The following is a 20555-nucleotide window of genomic DNA, read 5'->3' as shown; positions in this document are numbered from 1 at the left end:
TCAAACTTTTTAAGCAGAGGGCCGGTCCACGGTCCCTCAGAGTATTGGCGGGCCAGACTATAGATTTTAAAAAATATGAACAAATTCCTATGCACACTGCATATGTCTTATTTGTACTGCAAAAAAAAAAGCCAACAAAATGTTATGGTTTGCAAAGACACTGTGCTTTATTGGTGTTAACTGGAAATGAAGTGCATGAAGCCAATTGCCTGAGCCTGCAAAGACCTGGGAATTTGATTTGAAACTGCTGGAGAACTGGTTTGAACAGGTTTTTGTTCAGTGTGAGTCTGTGTGGTGACTGAGTACAGCCTGGGGAAGATGGCTCTGTACTCAGAGAGTCCTTGCTATTTCTGAGGCCTTGTTTGCTGCTGGGAAAAGAGGATGAAGAACCAGGACTGTATTCTTCACTGAAGCAGATTTATGGACTGAAAAAGGACTTTTTATGACTGCTGGATTTCTGTAAGCAATCAGAGGGGCCATTGTGAATACCATTGTTCTTTGGATCTCTTGGAATTAGTAAAGTTATTGTATTATTTGTTCTGCAAATCTGAGTGGTGCGTCATTGTTCTGCAGGGTGACTCTGGACTCACGGGCACACATAAGAGCTTCCGTTTACCATCTACAATCCACAACACGAAAGAACAATACAAGATTTAAAAATAAGAACAATTTTAACCCATATAAACCTACCAGTATTTCAATGGGGAGTGTGGGCCTGCTTCTTGCTGATGAGATAGTCAAGTTAATTAGGATTGTTGTTGTTGTTGTTGTTAATGTTGTTGTTGTTGTTGTGTACCTTCAAGTCATTTTAGACTTAGGGCGAGCCTAAGTCTAAAACCAGATAAATGACCTTGGAGTGCCGCATGTGGCCCCCGGGCCTTAGTTTGGGGACCCCTGATTTAGACAGTGAGTAATGGTAGACTTATGTATAGTATCAATATAAACAAACAATGTATAATGCAGTGTATGTACCCTATTTATCTGTTTAATCCAAATGGATTTGTTTAACTCTCAAACCAAACATATATAATGTAATAATGAAAATTAAAATTATTTATTTATTTATTTATTTACAGTATTTATATTCCGCCCTTCTCACCCTGAAGGGGACTCAGGGCGGATCACATTGTACACATACAGGGCAAACATTCAATGCCCATATACACACAGAACCGAGACAGAGACAGACAGACGCAGAGGCAATTTAACCTTCTCCTGAGGGGATGTTCGATTCTGGCCACAGGGGGGAGCAGCTGCTTCATCATCCACTGTGATGGCACTTCCTCATTCCAACGTCGTAAATTAGTTAAATTTGCCTCCCCACTTTTTATAAGTGGTACCTTATTTCCTACTTGATAGATGCAACTATCTTTCGGGTTGCTAGGTCAGCAACGAGCAGGGGCTATTTTTAATTTTTTTAATTGACGGGTGCTCACCCCGCCACGGGCTGGCCTCAAACTCATGACCTCATGGTCAGAGTGATTTATTGCAGCAGGCTGCTCACCAGCCTGTGCCACAGCCCGGCCCCATTAAAATTAGTATTACTTCTATTGTCTTGATAATATTCTCAAGATTTGTCACAGTTATTCAGAGTACATCAAAGTGTCATGCCAGTATTCTTCAAAATCAATCATTCAGATTAAATCAAAGTGTCATGTAAATAGTAACAAAGAAGGATAACTCCCTGATGGAGGGAGTATACTGGTGGATTCAAGAGTCTATACAGTCAGTTATTCTTCCCAGATGATGAAATAAATTCACTAATATGTACGTATATGGATCCCGGAGATAATGTGGTCAATCAAATCTAGTTGATTACGACTGGTCTCCCGGGTATGCATCCAGTTTCGATGATCTTCTTCAGGTAATACTTGAGTTCCCTCTCTTTGCTTGGGGTAGCATGTCTCTAAAGGTCTTCATCCAGTTCTGGTTTTGGATGAAGCCCCATCGATACTGCCTTATAATGCGGTTTCAGAATGCGGTTTACTGCACTGAACTGCATTATATGCTAGTGTAGACTTATATAATCTGGTTCAGTGAATTATTTGACAGTGTAGATGTGGTTTGAGAAAGGCAGGAAATCCAGGATTTCGGCATGCTTGGGATGGTCCTTATTCTGCAACTGTGTAATCAATCCAAGCAACCAAATAGACAAAAAGGAAACTAGCAAAGAAGACTAATCCATGCTGTCAGAAGGGTGTCTCTGTACCATCAAGTTACCTGTCAATTTATGGCGAAGTGTGTTAAAGCGCTGAGCTGCTGAACTTGCTGACTGAAAGGTCTCTGGTTCAAATCTGGGGAGCAGGGTGAGCTTCTGCTGTTAGCCCCAGCTCCTGCCAACCTAGCAGTTCAAAAACATGCAAATGTGAGTAGATCAATAGGTACTGCTCCAGCGGGAAGGTAACAGTGCTCCATGCAGTCATGCCAATGGCCACATGACCTTGGAGGAGTCTATGGACAACGCTGGCTCTTCGGCTTAGAAATGGAGATGAGCACCAACCCCCAGAGTCGGTCATGACTGGACTTAACATCAGGGGAAACCTTTACCTTTACTATGCTAGTGTAGACTTATATAATCTGGTTCAGTGAATTATTTGACAGTGTAGATGTGGCCTGAAAAAGGCAGGAAATCCAGGATTTCGGTATCCTTGGGATGGTCCTTATTGTACAACTGTGTAATAAATGTAAGCAACTAAATAGACAAAAAGGAAACTAGCAAAGAAGACTAATCCATGCTCTCAGAAGGGTGTGTCTGTATCTTCAAGGTACCTGCCTACTTATGGTGACGCAATGAATTATATAGGGTTACATTAAATCTGTAATCTAGATGCACTAAATTGAAATCTGATTCTAAATCCTACATAGTTCTTTTGTTGTTGTTTATTCGTTCAGTCTGTTTCCGACTCTTTGTGACCTCATGGACAGCCCAGGCCAGAGCTTCCTGTTGGTCAAGCCTTCAAGGTCAAGCCAGTCCCATCAAGGATACCGTCCGTCCATCTTGCCCTTGGTCGGCCTCTCTTCCTTTTTCCTTCCATTTTCCCAGCATCATGATCTTCTCCAAGCTTTCCTGTCTCCTCATGATGTGGCCAAAATACTTCAGCTTTGCCTCCACTATCCTTCCCTCCAGTGAGCAGCCACTGAGCATTATTTCCTGGAGGATGGACTGGTTGGACCTTCTTGCCAAGGTCCAAGGCACGCTCAGGATTTTCCTCCAGCACCAGAGTTCAAAAGCGTATCTCTTCCTTCCTTCGCTCAGCCTTCCTTGTGGTCCAGCTCTTGCAACCATAGGTTACCATGGGGAATACCATGGCTTTAACTATGCGGACCTTTGTTGTCAGTGTGAGGTCTCTGCTCTTCACTATTTTGTCAAGATTGGCCATTGCTCTCCTCCCAAGAAGGAAATGTCTTCTGATTTCCTGGCTGCAGTGATCTTCGCGCCTAGAAATATAAAGTCTGTCTCTGCCTCCATGTTTTCTCCCTCTATTTGTCAGTTATCAATAGGTGTGGTTGCCATGATCTTGGTTTTCTTGACGTTTAACTGCAACCCAGCTTTTGCACTTTCTTCGTTCCCCTTGGTGATAAGGCTCCTCAGCTCCTCCTCACTTTCAGCCATCAGAGTGGTGTCATCTGCATACCTAAGGTTGTTAATGCTTCTTCCAGCAATTTTAACTCCGGCCTTGGATTCCTCAAGCCCCGCATGTCGCATGATGTGTTCTTCATACAAGTTGAATAGGGAGGGTGAGAGGATACAGCCCTGATGTCCGCACTCCTTTCCCAATCTTGAACCAGTCTGTTGTTCCGTGGTCTGCTCCGACTGTGGCTTCTTGGTCTTTATACAGATTTTTCAGGAGACAGACAAGGGGACTTGGTCTCCCCAGACCACCAAGCACATGCCACAGTTTGTTATGATCCACACAGTTGAAGCCACCAGTGGCTCAGTGTGTTAAAGCGCTGAGCTGCTGAACTTGCAGACCGAAAGGTCCCAAGTTCAAATCCGGGGAGTGGAGTGAGCGCTCACTGTTAGCTCCAGCTTCTGCCAACCTAGCTGTTCGAAAACATGTAAATGTGACTAGATCAATAGGTACCGCTCCGACGGGAAGGTAACGGCACTCCATGCAGTCATGCCTGTGGCCACATGACCTTGGAGGTGTCTACGGACAACGCCGGCTCTTCGGCTTAGAAATGGAGATGAGCACCAACCCCCAGAGTCGGTCACGACTGGACTTAACATCAGGGGAAAACCTTTACCTTTTAACTACACAGTTGAAGGCTTTAGAATAGTCAATAAGGCAGAAATAGATGTTTTTCTGAAACTCCCTGGCTTCCTCCATTATTCAGCAGATATTGGCAATTTGTTCTCTCATTCCTTTGCCTTTTTTAAACCCAGCTTGTACATCTGGCAACTCTCGCTCCATGTTGCTCTACTACCCCAAATCCACTAGGTGGCGATGTTGACCCACTTTTTCTTTCTGCTTCTCTTTGTAAAAACATACTATTCTAGACACCAGGGGGCGATATTGTCCAACTTTGATTACATTAGAAAGCAGAGTTTGGGGACAAGTTATTTTATTTACACCAGGTATGGGTGAACTTGGAGCCTCAGGTGGCGAAGTGTGTTAAAGCGCTGAGCTGCTGAACTTGCAGACCCAAAGGTCCCAGGTTCAAACCTGGGGAGTGGAGTGAGAGCCTCCTGTTAGCTCCAGCTTCTGCCAGCCTAGCAATTCGAAAACATGCAAATGTGAGTAGATCTATAGGTAGGAAGGTAATGGTGTTCCATGCAGTCATGCCGGCCACATGACGTTGGAGGTGTCTACGGACAACGCCGGCTCTTTGGCTTAGAAATGGAGATGAGCACCAACCCCAAGAGTTGGTCACGACTGGACTTAACGTCAGGGGAAACCGTTACCTTTACCTTTATGGGTGAACTTTTGCCATCCAGGTGTTTTGGACTTCAGCTCCCACTATTCCTAACAGCCTACTGGTTGGAGAGCCAAAATTCGCCCATGCCTGATCTACACTGTGGAATGAAATGCAGTTTGACACCACTTTAACTGACTTGGCTCAATGCTATGGAATAGTAAGAAATATGGTCTTACTTTAACATTAAAGTACAATTAGATAATGTTGACCATTTCTTCTCTCTTGGCAGCCACCTCTCCACAAAAGCCAACATTGATGCTGAAATAGAACACCGCCTGAGCTCTGTGAGTGCAGCATTTTTCCAAATGAAGCAGAGAGCGTTTGAGGATCGGGACATCCGTAGGGAGACCAATGTGCTTGTTTATAAAGCCATTCCCCTCCCAACCCTGCTCTATGCCTGCGAAACGTGGACTGTCTACAGGTATCACAATCAACTCCTGGAATGATTCCATCAGCGTTGCCTCCGAAAAATCCTGCAAATCTCTTGGGAAGACAGGCGGACAAATGTCAGTGTTCTGGAAGAAGCAAGGACCACCAGCATTGAAGCGATGCTCCTATGTCATCAAATCCTCTGGACTGCCCACATTGTCAGATTGCCTGACCACCGTCTCCCAACTCAAGAACGGGAAATGTAATGTTGGTGGGCAGGAAAAGAGATAGAAAGATGGGCTTAAAGCTAACTTTAAAAACTGTGGCCGAGACACCGAGAACTGAGAAGCCCTGGCCCTTGAGCGCTCTAACTGGAGGTCAGCTGTGACCAGCAGTGCTGTGGATTCCGAACAAACATGAAAGGAAGGCGAAAGGGAGAAACATGCCAAGAGGAAGGCGTATCAAGCCAACCCTGACCGGGACCGCCTTCCATCTGGAAACCGATGTCAACATTGTGGAAGAACATGCTGGTCAAAAACAAGACTCCACAGTCATCTACAGACACTACACTCAGAAGACCATCATACTCAGACAATGAGGTATTGCCTAAGTAAGTTTTACTTTACTCAGTTTCTTCTAAGATCTTGTCCAAGAACTCCAAGCCTTTTGAATGCCATGCCTCCATAGATGCTACTGTGTTTACATGATGTCGTGCTGAACGTCACTCCAGAAGACAATCCATCCCCATTGTGGCCGCTGCAGAGCTCATGAAACATAAATCCCCCCAGTTTATGATGAGGCGTTGTCATTGTTCATCACTCTGCCTGTCATTCTTCCGGCTCTTTTTCCACGGCTCTGCCTTTTATGAGCGTCCCTTTTGCTCCTGGATGTGGTTTTGACAAAAGGCTGGAACACCATCATGGATGCTGAACGCTTCCCCGGACTTGTTTTATGAGCGCTGGCACAGAAAGGTTCTGGTTCAGGACCATCAACTTGTTCTGGATTGCTGGGCGCCTCTGATTATGTGGGATTTATCGTCCACATCCACCTACAACTTTTGCTGGCTGTTTTTTAATCTCTCCAAGCAGAAGAGAGAGAATACACAGCAGTGGGGCTATGGGTGCATCTACACTATAGAATGATCCTTACTTTAACTACCATGGCTCAATATTATGGAGTCATGGGAGCTGTAGTTCAGTGAGGCACCAGCACACTTTGGGAGAGATAACTAATGGTAGGGTAGAATTGCAGCTCACCATGATTCCAAAGCATTGAACAATTGTAGTTAAAGTGCTATCAAATTGCAACAATTCTACAGTGTAGATGCAATTCAAATGTTCAAAGTGCTGAATTGGTTTGGGAGACAGTTCCTATCAAGGGCTGTTGTGTGTTTTCTGGGCTGTATGGCCATGTTCCAGAAGTATTCTCTCCTGACGTTTCGCCCCGCCTCCCGCCCAGCATGCCCTGGCCCCGCCTCCCACGCTGCGTCTGGCCAGCTGGAAAAGGCCAGACGGGCAAGGGTGAGTAGCGCGGGAGGCGGGGCCAACCCTGGCCCCGCCTCTCATGCAGCGTGGGAGGCGGGGTCAGGGCGAGTAGCACGGGAGGCGGGGCCAGGGTTGGCCCCACCTCCCGCGCTACTCACCCTCGCCCGTCTGGCCTTTTCCAGCTGGCCAGATGCAGCGTGGGAGGTGGGGCCAGGGCACACTGGGCGGGAGGCGGGGCACCGCCCTGACGGTAACCCGCCTCCCGCCCAGTGCGCCCTGGCCTGGCTGGCCTTGCCCAGCTGGCAGCGGCCATGTGGAGCTTGCTCGTCGCCGAACAGGCCTTCCTGTTCACCGGCGAGCAAGCCCATGGTCCCCGCTGGGGCGGGGGAAACCTGACGGTGCCCCCCGGGGACCTGCGCTCGAGGCGGCCACCTCACGTGGCCTCCATGGTGGGGCCGGCCCTGGTGTCACCCCAAAGGAGGTTCATCAGAGAAGGCAAGCTGTTTATGGTGATTGTGTTGATGTGAGTCCTGTGCATCGTTGGGCGAGAAAGTTTAAAGAGGTTGAGGTGGGGACATCTGACTTGCATGACAAACAGAAAGTTGGATGTCCTGTGACAGCAACCACCGAGTTTCACAAGCAAAAGGTTGACAGATTGATTCAGGACGATCATCATATCACTCAGAGAGAAATTTCAAGCATAATCGGCATTTCACAAGAACATTTGGGTCACATGATTGCTTGGCTTGGCTATCGGAAGATCTGTGCACAATGGATCCTGTGAGACGCCGGTTGCGGAAACAGAGTGTCAACTTCTTCCGTGACAGCTTCAGAAAACTTGATCATCGTTGGCAGAAATGTATCCAATTGTCTGGTGATTATGTGGAAAAGTGAATTGCGGTAGTTAAATTGCACATTCTAAGGATTATTTCTGCGTATGATTTATTCAAATATTCCCATCCAAACCCAAGTAACGAAGGTGGAGGCATTAGTAAGTAGTATGTATTAATAGTTGTCAAATTTACTAAGCCAGAAAACACTTTGTACAATTGTATTAATGTTACCCAATACTTTCAGACCCTACCACCAGACAAAGACTATAGGTACAGTAGAGTCTCACTTATCCAACATAAACGGGCCGGCAGAATGTTGGATAAGTGAATATGTTGGATAATAAGGAGGGATTAAGTAAAAGCCTATTAAACATCAAATTAGGTAATGGTTTTACAAATTAAGCACCAAAACATCATGTTATACAACAAATTTGACAGAAAAAGTAGTTCAATACGCAGTAATGCTATGTAGTAATTACTGTATTTACGAATTTAGCACTAAAATATCACGATGTATTGAAAACATTCACTACAAAAATGCGTTGGATAATCCAGAACGTTGGATAAGCAGGTGTTGGATAAGTGAGACTCTACTGTAGTTGAAATCAGTTGTGGATCAGGGGTCTACTCTTCTTTTATGAAGAAACAAGAAAACAAACAAGAAAGGTTACTCCATTGTGAATGTAACTGCCATTCATCATACTGTGAATGCAACAGTTTGTCATTTGTAACCATTTATCTGAAATGTATATGAAATTTATATCAATTTATTGTATATAATACAATGTTGAATTATATTTAATACATTGTTATTACTCCATTCAGTGGACATTTGTTAGTTTAAGCTCTTGGGAACTCACTTTTTCTTATAGTTCATTCAGAAGTCACTTGGAACTGGGGAAAGGTCATTGAGGACTCTGTTTATGGCTGTCTTTGGAGCTGTGTTTTTTGGGATCTGTTTTGGGGTTCTGGTTTTCAATAAAATAGACCAGATTGCAGCCATAGTTGTTAGAAAGGCTTTGGAACAGTATGCAATTGATTTTTAAAAGGATTTGTTTTAATGAATTGTTTCCACTGCAGCCTTTTTTGCTTGCTGCTGAGCCAACATTCTCCAACTCATGTAGAAATATTAATTGGTGCAATTTTCCATTCGGTGTGATCTTTGGCCCTCCTCCTTCTCTGCCTATTTTTTTAACAAAGGCAATAGATGAGAGACCTGTTGGGTTTCCTCTTTGCTTTCCCTTTTTATGTTCAATGTGGTGGAAAATGCAAGCCAGCTCTTTCCCCCAAAACGAAATTACGGCTCAATTACCCGTTAGCTTGATTGCTATTAATGAGGTTATAAAAGAGGGAGGCGTGAGCATTCATAGGTGGAATCTGAGTTAATTGAATTGAGTTTTTAAAAGTATGCAATAGAGCAAGAAAGTAGGCCTTCAAAAATGATGCTGTGGATATGTAGTGTGGATGCAAACTTCTGCATGCAAAACCCAGCTGTGAAATCTACACTTAAGAATTCCTTTAAGTCTCATTTAATAGAGGAAAATAACATGTAATAATGTGTGTGTGTGTATGTACACACACGTGTATATGTATTGTTAAAGTAGGAATGATTGTATATAGAGTTGTTTAAATGTAATTGAGTCATGGTGGTGCAATATGTGCTGGAGATTGCATCATGCACTGTGTACTGTTTACTATGCCAGTGTGTAAAGGGTTAAGTGCCTGCAAATTTGGATTGCATCAGACAGCAGAGTCTGGGATAAATTGCCCTCTGCTTCCTATCTTTTCTTCTTCTTTGTTTTTCCTTCCCGTCTGTGCCTGCGTGAGAACTGTGTATTGTCTTGTGGAATTCCGTTCATGAGTAAAACTTTTGATAGAGAACTGAAGACTCCAACGTCATTATTTATCTAGTGTTTTCTCGTCAGCGACTTCTGCTGCGTGTGCCTAGCAAATCGCTCTGACATGTATATATAGTGAAAGTATGCCTTATGTTGAACAGGTCATTTTGTATCACTAAGTCTCCTACAACCTTGATGGATCTGGACAAGAATGGCACACATACTCTTCATTATCCAGCTTAAAATAATACAGAGGTTTGAACTAAAAAACCCCCACCTCTTTCAGGTCCAGGGCAGAGGTAAAGAAAACAAACACAGTGGATTGGCTGTGGGTAGGTGAATGTTGCACCTCAGGTTAGTTTCACTTTGCTGAACACACCAGGCTGTACATAGGTGAAGTTTATTAGGTGAAGTTTACATAGGTGTAGTTTATTAGGAAATAGGAAAAAAATAGTTCTTAAAAAGCAAAAGAAAAGATCCAAAAGATTGTTGCAAAAGCCAGGCTATAAAGAATAATCCAAGAAACATTAGGCATAAAACAAGGTTCCATTAATACATGACATAGTCCCATGAATACACAAAGCTGCAGGATATTTAAAGAGAGCAAGAGCTGCTTCTAACTCAAATGAGACGTTGCTTTTGACAAAGATTTCTCTCTCAGCACACCCTTCAATATTCCCTGCATAGCATGAACACATTTCTTTGGCCTCTGACCTCTTTCTTGTTTGCTATTCTGACACTCCTGCGAACCCGAAATTCCAAACGGCCAGCTCGATCCAGAGATGCTGTTTCATCAAGGCCAGACAGCTTGTTAGCAGCAGCCTCAGTCTGCATGCTATCTAACTGGGAGCTGTCCTCCCTTTGCACCTGGCTAGCTTCGGTATCATCTCTAGTATCATCAACACCATTTCCTGCCATGGGAATGCCTCCCTGCTCCTCATCTCTCACTGTAGGGACACTCTGAACCTGAATCCCATAATTCCCATCAGAGTCATCTTGAACCTGAATCCCATCATCTTGAACATCTGGAATCTGAATCCCACAATCCCCCTCAGAGTCACTCTGAGACTCCAGCTGAGTCACAACACTGAAGTGGCCCTCTGTCATGTGACTAGGAAAGAACGGGAGTGAAGCAGATTGGCTATTGATAGTGTTATGTGATTTCAGCTTCCATAATTTCACAGGTTTGGGGTCCCGGCATGTCTAGGCTGTGAAAGATGGAATAAGACATGAACGTATTGAAGGCAATGAAGAGAGGCTTTAATTCACTTGGCTAAAGAGGATGTCAGTAGAGTCTGCACTCTTAAATTAGACATAAAGACAATGGAGACATGCAAAGACATTTATAGAAGTTTGACAGCTTCTCATACAATGGACTTTTACTGCCCCGAGCATGGATTGGTGCAGGCTGGTGCAGGCTAGGATCCATTCGCTGATGGGTTGAGGTGTACCGTCTGTTGTACCAGGTCCAGCTGAAACTGTAATCAACTAGTTTGAAGTTGGCTGTTTCTTAGGCCCACCTTTGGCAGTTTCATGGGGAAAAGGAATGTGGGCAGGGTCCACAATGATGGCTGCTAATGGCTATGAGGGTTGAATGAAAAGCCTCCACCTCCATTACTTTGGTTTGGGTGGGAATATTTTAATAAATCAACACAGAAATAATCCTTAGAATGTGTTCTTTAACTACCACTATTCACTTTTCTACGTAATCAACAGACAATTGGATACATTTCTGCCAACGATGAACAAGTTTTCTGAAGCCGTCACGGAAGAAGTCGTCACTCTGCTTCCGCAACCGGCGTCTCACAGGACCCATCGTGCACAGATCTTCCGACAGCCAAGCAAAGCAAGAATGTGACCCACACCTTCTTGTGAAATGCCAATTATGCTTGAAATTTCTCTCTGAGTGATATGACGATCATCCTGAATCAATCTGTCAACCCTTTGCTTGTGAAACTCGGTGGTTGCTGTCACAGGACGTCCAACTTTCTGTATGTCATGCAAGTCCAATGTTCCCACCTCAACATCTATAAACTTTCTTGCCCAAAGACACACAGGACTCACATCAACACAATCCCCATAAACAGCTTGCATTCTCTGATAAATCTTCTTTGGGTGACACCTTCTGCTGTCAAGAATTCAGTGACTGCACATTGCTTAAGTCGCACTGTCTGACCGTCTGCGTAGGGTTCCATACTTCGCACTTTAACAACACAACTGTTCAATGCTAAGGCTTCCCGCCAAATGGAACTGTAGAGGAGAGTCAACTGAACAAGCCAGTACCTGCCGCAGACCAGGACTGCCATCTGTTGAGGAGTTACGAAGGTGGAGGCATTACTTTTCATTCAACCCTCGTAGACATAAAGACAATGGATACATGCAAAGACATTTATAGAAATTTGACAGCTATTCATACAATGGACATTTGCTGCCCTGAGCATGGATTGGTCAAGGCTGGTGCAGGCTAGGATCCATTTGCTGATGAGTTGAGGTGCACGTCTGCTGCTCCAGGTTCAGTGGAAATTGTAATAAACTATCATTGTGTAGTTTGAAATTGGATGATGGGTTCATGGGAAAAAGGAATGTGGGTAGGGTCCACATTGACGGCTGCTATTGGCTATATTCCTGCCAGCCCAGAGGTTGGCTGAACTGGGTTTCTGGGGGAAAGGTCACCCTTCTTGGCATTTCCTTGGGCCCTGGATATTGCTGACCCAGAGTTTCGACAACACTAGGTGAAGTGGCCCTCTGTGATGTCACTAGGAAAGAAAGGGTGTGAAGGAAAGAAAGAAAAAGGAAGAGAAGGAAAGGAAGAGAAGAAGGGAAAGGAAGAGAGGGAGGAAGGGAGAAAGAAAAAGGAGGGAAGGGAGGAAGAGAAAGTCCCCTTGATCTGGTCATGTAAGTGTGATTTATTGTTATAATTGTATTAGAGTAGAGTCTCACTTATCAAACATAAACGGGCCGGCAGAATGTTGGATGAGCAAATATGTTGGATAATAAGGAGGCATTAAGGAAAAGCCTATTAAACATCAAATTAGGTTATGATTTTACAAATGAAGCACCAAAACATCATGTTATACAACAAATTTGACAGAAAAAGTAGTTCAATACGCAGTAATGTTATGTTGTAATTACTGTATTTACGAATTTAGCACCAAAATATCATGATATATTGAAAACATTGACTACAAAAATGTGTTGGATAATCCAGAACATTGGATAAGTGAGACTCTACTGTATTTTACTTTGTTTAATAATGTGTATTATGTTGTTATGTAATATTTGTGTTGCTTTTATGACTGTAAACTGTCCTGAGTCCCATCCGGGAGATAGGGCGGTATATAAATAAAGTTTTATTATTATTATTATTAAAGAAGGGAAGACAAAGGGAGGGAGGGAGGGAGGAAGGATAGAGGGAAGAAAAGAGGGGGGAAAAGGGGGGGGAAGGGAAAAAAGAAAAGATGAAGGAAGGGAAGGAAGCAAAACAAAGAAGGGAAAAGAAAAGAAGGAAGAGAAAAGAAAGAAAGAAAAAGAAGGAAAGAAAGAAAGATGAGGAAGGTGCATGAGGAAAAGCAAGGGATGAGGAAAAGAAAGAAAAATGGAAAGAAAGAAGAGAGAGGGGGAGAAGATATATGTGGGAGGAAGCAAAGAAAGAAAGCGCCACAAAGAGAGTTGCCAGAGTGTTGCCATGGAACCATTGTGAGGCAGGTCTTCTCAGAACTAGAGATGGGAGAAAGCAGGCAGGCAGCGGCTCTTTCCACACCCAGGCAACACCAGGCATATACACTAATAATAATAATAATAATAATAATAATAATAATAATAATAATAATAATAATAATAATACAGATCCCAAGTGTAGGCTATGCAAGGAAGGAGACGAAACGATGGATCACATCCTCAGCTGCTGCAAGAAGATCGCACAGACGAACTACAAACAGAGGCTCAGATGATCCATTAGAACATGTGCCACAAAGACCATCTGCCTGTGACAAAGAACTGGTGGGATCACAAGCCGGAAAAAGTTACAGGAAATGAACACGTCAGGCTACTCTGGGACTTCTGAATCTTAGACTTGCAGGGTTTTGGAGCACAAGACTCCTGACCTCACAATCGTGTTAAAGAACAAAGTGTGGATCATCCATATTGTAATCCCAGGTAACAGCAGAATCGAAGGAACTGGAAAAGCTGACGCGATATGAGGATCTAAAGATCAAACTGCAAAGACTCTGGCACAAGCCAGGAAAGGTGGTTCCAGTGGTGATCGGCACACTGGGTGCAGCACCTAAAGACCTTGGCCAGCACTTGAAAACAATCAACACTGACAAAATGACCACCTTTCAGCTGAAAAGGACCACCCTTTGTATAATAATAATGCAGATCTGCACACATTATTCACTGATAGATCACATAGTCCTAGACACTTCCCAAGTGTCTGATGCAAAAAATACAAAAGCCAGTATAGTGATCTTGTTTGCTGTGTACTCTCATCTTGTTGCTCATTATTATTATTTTATTTTATGACACAGCAAACAAGACAGATATGCTGGATTTCATATCACAAAATCACAAGTCGAACACTTCCCAAGTGTCTAGGACTGTGTGATGTATTTTCGGATGATGCGTGCAGATCCCAGCAGGGTGGCCTTTTGCAGCTGGCAGATCGTAATTTTGTCAATGTCTGTTTTTTTCCAAATGCCGGCTGAGATCATTTGGCACGGCACCCAGTGTGCCCATCACCACCGGGACCACCTGCACTGGTTTCTGCCAGAATCTTTGAAGTTCAATCTTGAGGTCCTGATAGCGGCTGAGTTTTTCCTGTTGTTTTTCGTCAATGCAACTGTCACCTGGGATGGCGACATCAATGATCCAAACCTTTTTCTTTTCCACAACTGTGATGTCTGGTGTGTTGTGTTCCAGAACTTTGTCAGTCTGGATTCGGAAGTCCCACAGTATCTTTGTGTGCTCATTTTCCAATACTTTTGCAGGTTTGTGATCCCACCAGTTCTTTGCTGCTGGGAGGTGGAACTTGAGGCATAAGTTCCAATGAATCATTTGGGCCACATAGTTGTGCCTCTGTTTGTAGTCTGTCTGTGCAATTTTCTTACAGCAGCTGAGGATATGATCAATGGTTTCGTCAGCTTCCTTGCACAGTCTGCATATTATTATTATTATTATTATTATTATTATTATTATTATTATTATTATTATTATTATTATAGGTTCACTATGTTCCACTTCTTGCTTCTGCACTGGCTTTCAAAAACTAAGATTCAAAGAAAAGCAGGGAGGCTGGTGTTGGATTTCATGGCAGTGGCACAATAAACCTGTTCTGGGTTTTGAACTGCTGAAGAGCTATTCAAGCTTCTGACTCAATTTCTGTATGTTAAAATACAACATGGGATTGTAGCTAGGTTTGGACACTAGAAGGTCAGAGTTAAAATCCTTACTCAGTTGTGCAAAGGCATTGCGTAACCTTGGGCAGGCCCCACTCTGCCCAAGAGGGAGGCAACAGCAAAACATCCTCTGGCCATGAGCCAACAGTGTGATACAGCAGCTAAAAAGCCAATGTGGTTCTAAACTGTATAGTTAGGAGTATAGTGTTGAGAGGAGTCATAGTCCACCCCCCACCCCCAGCCAGCTCCTTCAAGGCTGTCAGTCACTTCAAGGATGCCATCCATCCACCTTGCCCTTGGCTGACCCCTCTTCCTTTTCCCTTCCACTTCCGCCAGCATCATTATCCTCTCCAAGGTATCCTGTCTTCTCATTATGTGGCCAAAGAGAGCTACGTTTAAATATTTGAAAGGCTGACACATTGGGAAGGACCCAAGGCTGTTTTCTGCTCCTCTGGAGACTAGGACCCGATGGAGACACCGATTCAAATTGTAGGGAAATATATTCTTCCCAAAAATCCCTGGAGGTTTTTAATCGGAGGTTGGATAGTCATCTGCTGGGAGTGTTCGGATTGTGTTTTCCTGCCTGATAAAATGGGTTGAATTACATAGCCCTCGTAGTCTCTTCCAACACGATTCTACTAACTTACTTGGGCATAGGAAAGGATTCAGTAACTTGGATAGGTCTTTTAGTGTTCAGATTAAAACCAGAATACATTGTCCATGCCACAGATTTGGAAGACAACTACGGTCACTGGGACTGTTATCGACCACCACTTCCTCCACGCCGATGAAAAAAGTATTTCTAGTTAGAGATTTATAGTTTTCCAAGGCCAACAAGTCAAAATGAGATACAGCTGAAGGGACCATAAGCTAGAAAATAGTAAAGCTTTGCCTATGTGGCTTTGCCTTTGCATATGCCCCTCTCTTCCTGTGAGCTGGTGTCGCACCTCAGAATAGTCACCTTGCTATAGACACTCAGTCAGACACAGAAGACAGTCTTTTGAAGTTTTATTGAGTAAAAGCAAATATATAAATCAAAGCAGGCAGTTGAAATTTTTTTCAAAGTTGCAGTAAAAAGTCAATAGGAATCCAAATAGTTCATAAGTCATCATAAGTCATGAAAATCCATTAGTCCATAAACCATAGCAATCTAATAATCCACAAGGCAAGGCAGTAGTTAGTAGATCCCAAAAACAAGGCCCAAAGGTACAAAGATCCAGGAAAGCTCTTCCTAAGCATGAAACAAGAACATCCACACAGATGAAGTGAGGATTTGCTTTGACAACGAGCTATCTGCAAACACACACTTTTAAAAGCACCCGAGAAAGGCATTCCTTTTTCCAGAACTGGCCTCTTTCTTTCCCGCTAGCCTCTCAGACCTGAAAACCCTGAGAACCTCTCCATAACAGACGGTCAGCCCTAGATAAATCAAGGTCTTCGTTAGCGTTATCTTGCACCTGAACCGGGATCGAGAGCTCTCTTGTTCATTAATTCCATGGGAATGTCATCCTGGCTGTTATCTATGGCTTCTGGGGTCAACAGTTCATTCTGCTCAAACTGCAATTCTCCAGCCTCTGATTCAGCCTGCATTCCCATGCCAACATCTTCTGGCTCAACTGGCTCTTGTATCTGAAACCCAGAATCCCCTTCTTCATCCTGACTCTGGCTATACTGTGGCTGAGTCACAACAGCTGGTGCCTTTCTCCAGAAAGTTCCAAGACCAAAAGTTAGCTTGAAATCAACAAGTGAGGTCACAGGAATCGCTTATGCCAAGTGGGTGTGGAAGGTGAGGAAAACCCTCAGCCATTGGTCAGTTTTAGATAAGCCAAAGGTATATATTCCTTGTTTGCTGCGACATGCTTTTGCGGCAGCCATTTCCATGATACAGCCCTTTGGGGTATGTACGGCTGTTTGCCTTATCATTAGCTGTGATAACAATAAAAGGCTTGTTTTATTGCTCTCTTGGAATTCTCTCCTTTACTTCCCCTCCAGCCACATCCTCTCTTTTGCATAAAACTCCCAGGCCTTCCCATTACCTCCAGACCTTTCTCACACTTCTATAAACTATATTCTATCCTACTTTTATTCCTATAAATCCATTAAAACATGTTCTATTTTACTTCTGGGATAGAAATACATTTACTTCTGCCTGACTTAGGCCAGCAAGCATATTCCGGCTATTGTTTCACATTGAGAAATGGCCTCAAGATAAAGGAGATTTAGGGTCATTGCAACATCCTTTATCTGGCTGGTCTAGAAAAAGACATAAGCATGCTTAGACATCCAATGCTGACATTTATATCCATTCTTTGATGTATAATTTTTGTTCTTTTATATATCTATTTCCCAAGTCTGAAATGTAGAAACTTTACTTTTATTTTATCTTATTCTTATAATGTAAACTGTTCAAACTGGCTCAGGCAATAGCTCCACTGCAGCCACCTCAAACAATGGGACCGGCTTTAGCACAGCAGGTTAATCACCAGCTGCAGCTGCAATAAATCTTGCCAACCGAAAGGTTGATAGTTCGAAGCCGGGTCAGGGTGAGCTCCTGACTTTCAGCCCAGCTCACCGCCCACCTAGCAAATCGAAAACAGCAATGTGGGCTCGGGCTGTGGCGCAGGCTGGAGAGCAGCTGCAATGAATCACTGCAATGAATCACTCTGACCAGGAGGTCATGAGTTCGAGGCCCACTCGGAGCCGAAGTTTGTCTTGTCTTTGTTCTATGTTAAAAGGCATTGAATGTTTGCCTATATGTGTAATGTGATCCGCCCTGAGTCCCCTTCAGGGTGAGAAGGGCGGAATATAAATGCTGTAAATAATAAATAAATAAATAAATAAATAAATAGGAAATGCAATAAAGCAGGGAGATATTTTAGGCATGGCAAAAAAGGGGGAAATTTCACGAACAAAAAAAGCTCTTCTGCAAGGAGATGGAGCGACAGCACCCCCCCTATGGCTGGAACCAAGCAAAGTCTTGAAAGATACCGAAATGATGGGGAAAAGTCTATATAGGGGCCGGGCTGTGGCGCAGGCTGTTGAGCAGCTGCAATAAATCACTCTGACCATGAGGTCATGAGTTCGAGGCCAGCCCGTGGTGGGGTGAGCACCCGTCAATTAAAATTAAAAAATAGCCCCTTAGTTGCATCTATCAAGTAGGAAATAAGGTACCACTTATAAAAAAAGTGGGGAGGCAAGTTTAACTAATTTACGACCTGGAATGAGGAAGTGCCGTCAGAGTGGATGATGAAGCAACTGCTCCCCCCTGTGGCCAGAATCGAACATCCCCTCAGGAGAAGGTTAAATTGCCTCTGTGTCTGTCTGTCTCGGTCTCTGTTTGGTGTGTTTATGAGCATTGAATGTTTGCCCTATGTGTGTATAATGTGATCCACCCCGAGTCCCCTTCGGGGTGAGAAGGGTGGAATATAAATACTGTAAATAAATAATAAATAAATAAATATATAATACCTCTATCTGTCATCTGTTTTGTATAAGCAGCATGAATGTTTGCTGTATATGTGTCTTGGGATCCACCCTGAGTCCCCTTCGGTGTGAGAAAGGCAGTGTTGTGGTTCAACCTGATGAAAATGAGGGGCTTGTGTTGTCAGGGTCTGTGAGACTGGAAGATGCAGTTTCAGAGCCATGGAAAATGCTGGATTCAGATGCAGCCAAAAAGGGGGGAAAGGAGGTGGTGATAGAGCACTGTTTCTGTATTGCCGTGTTCAAATACTGATGTTTTGGAATCCAGCAGTCAAGGAGGTGATTTTTCACCTACTTAGCAGCCCAGATAACATTAGCTCATTGTAGGGAACAGTTGATTCAGATAAACACTTCCATCTGGCTCTGAGGGGGGAGAGATTCAGATACAGAAGATCCGAGAGACTTCATGAGAGAGAGAGAGAGAAGCAGGGGGGTTCAAGGTCAAAAGAATGTGTTCATGCTTTGCAGTCCTTAAAGCAGAGAGATCTGTGTCAGGATTTTAAATCTAGCAATGTCACTTAACCTGGGAGGTTCTCTGGCCTCGTTCCCTGTTTAAGCCTGAGTTGGAGACCCAAGATTCATGCTCGTGTTGTGGCTCCTTGCTTCATGGATTATTCTGGGATTCATGCTCATGTTTTGCTCCTGGTTTTCTGGATTTACCTGGGGATTTTAAGCCTTATATTTTGGATTTATCCTGCCTTCACGTTTCAGTTTTGAGCCTTGCATTGGCATTTATTCTGCCTGTGGATTGTTCTCTGCAAACAATTTGACTTGGCTTTTTGCCTATGACTTTTGCCTGCTATATTAACTCCTTGATTTTATCCCTTATTACTCCATGGTGTCTTACCCTTTTTATATATGCTTTCTTAATAAATTGCTTTGACTTTCACATTTGGTTTCTTGGTGGGTGCTGTGGGCAAGGTGAAACCCCGCTGAGGTACAATAGGAGGAATATAAATGCTGTAAATAAACAAATAAACCTGTTCGTCTGTTTCCTGAAGCAAAGGCCTGAATGCACTTCTTTTTGTTTTCTAAAGCCCTGACTAATCCACTCTCTTTCTCTGGCCAACCATGAACAGAAGAGGGATGATTCAATTTCAAACAATGGACCTGGCTGTTTTAAAACTTTTGAGCAGATCACATGCTCTCTTATGATTCTAATTTGGAGCAGGAGCTTACAAGCATTGCATCTTCGCCAAGATGAAATAAAATGCCTCTAATAAAATGCTTTGGAGGCGTCATGGCTTAGGAAGAAAGAAAAAGCATTCACTCCATATGTGGCTCATTTTGACCCAGAGGAAGCCATTCTTTGCATTCATTCTGCTGTAGACATTGCTGGCCTGCAACTCCCACCATTCCATAGCTAAGGCCTGATGGGACCTGTAGTGCAAAACCCACTTCCAAAAAGTAGAAATAATAATAATAGACCTTTCTTGAAAAATGTACCTGGTTCTCAAACACTATCTGGCACACATCCAGTGAGGAAGGAGGCAGGAAAGGCAGCCACGTGGAAGGTGAGGAGGTGGGAAAATGAGAAGGCAGGAAGAGTGCATGCCTGGCGAAAGGGAAAGAGAAAGGCAGGAGAAAAGGATCTCATGCACACAGCTTAAGGAGAAGCTGCTTTTCTCGCTTTTTCCTTCCCTCTCTTGAGCGAGTGCCGGCCAAAGAGGGAAGGGACAATCTCAAGCAGCCTCGTCTCTTTCACATTCACACAACACCGGACAGGAAGCTTAAGGAAAAACTGCTTCTCTCGCTTTTTCCTTCCCCCTCTTGAGCGAGTGCTGACCAAAGAGGGAAGCAAGGGAAGGGAGAGGGGAAAGCATGAGCGAGGCTTTCACACAGCACCAGCCGAGGAAGGAGAAAGGAGCCCCAGCGGCAGCGGCGGCGGCTCCCTCCTAGGTCTTATTTTCGGGGGAGGTCTTATATTTGGCAATTCCCCCAAACCTGTACTAGGTCTTATTTTATGGGGATGTCTTATTTTCGGGGAAACATGGTAGGTCTTACTTTCAGGGGAGGCCTTATATTTGGCAATCCCCCCAAACCCCTGCTAGGTCTTATCCTTTGGGGAGGTCTTATTTTAGGGGAAACACGGTAGGATTTGTGCTACATTAGAACAGTAAAGACAAATATCACTTAAGTAAAATAAACATTAAATATTAAATAACCAAAAAATAAAATAAAATAAGGTGTAAACACTAAGCTAATCTGGGAATCTGCTATTGCAACACATCCAGTGAA

Source organism: Anolis carolinensis, chromosome 1, assembly GCF_035594765.1.
Source record: "Anolis carolinensis isolate JA03-04 chromosome 1, rAnoCar3.1.pri, whole genome shotgun sequence".
Classification (NCBI taxonomy): Eukaryota; Metazoa; Chordata; class Lepidosauria; order Squamata; family Dactyloidae; genus Anolis; species Anolis carolinensis.
This window is presented reverse-complemented; position numbering follows the sequence as displayed.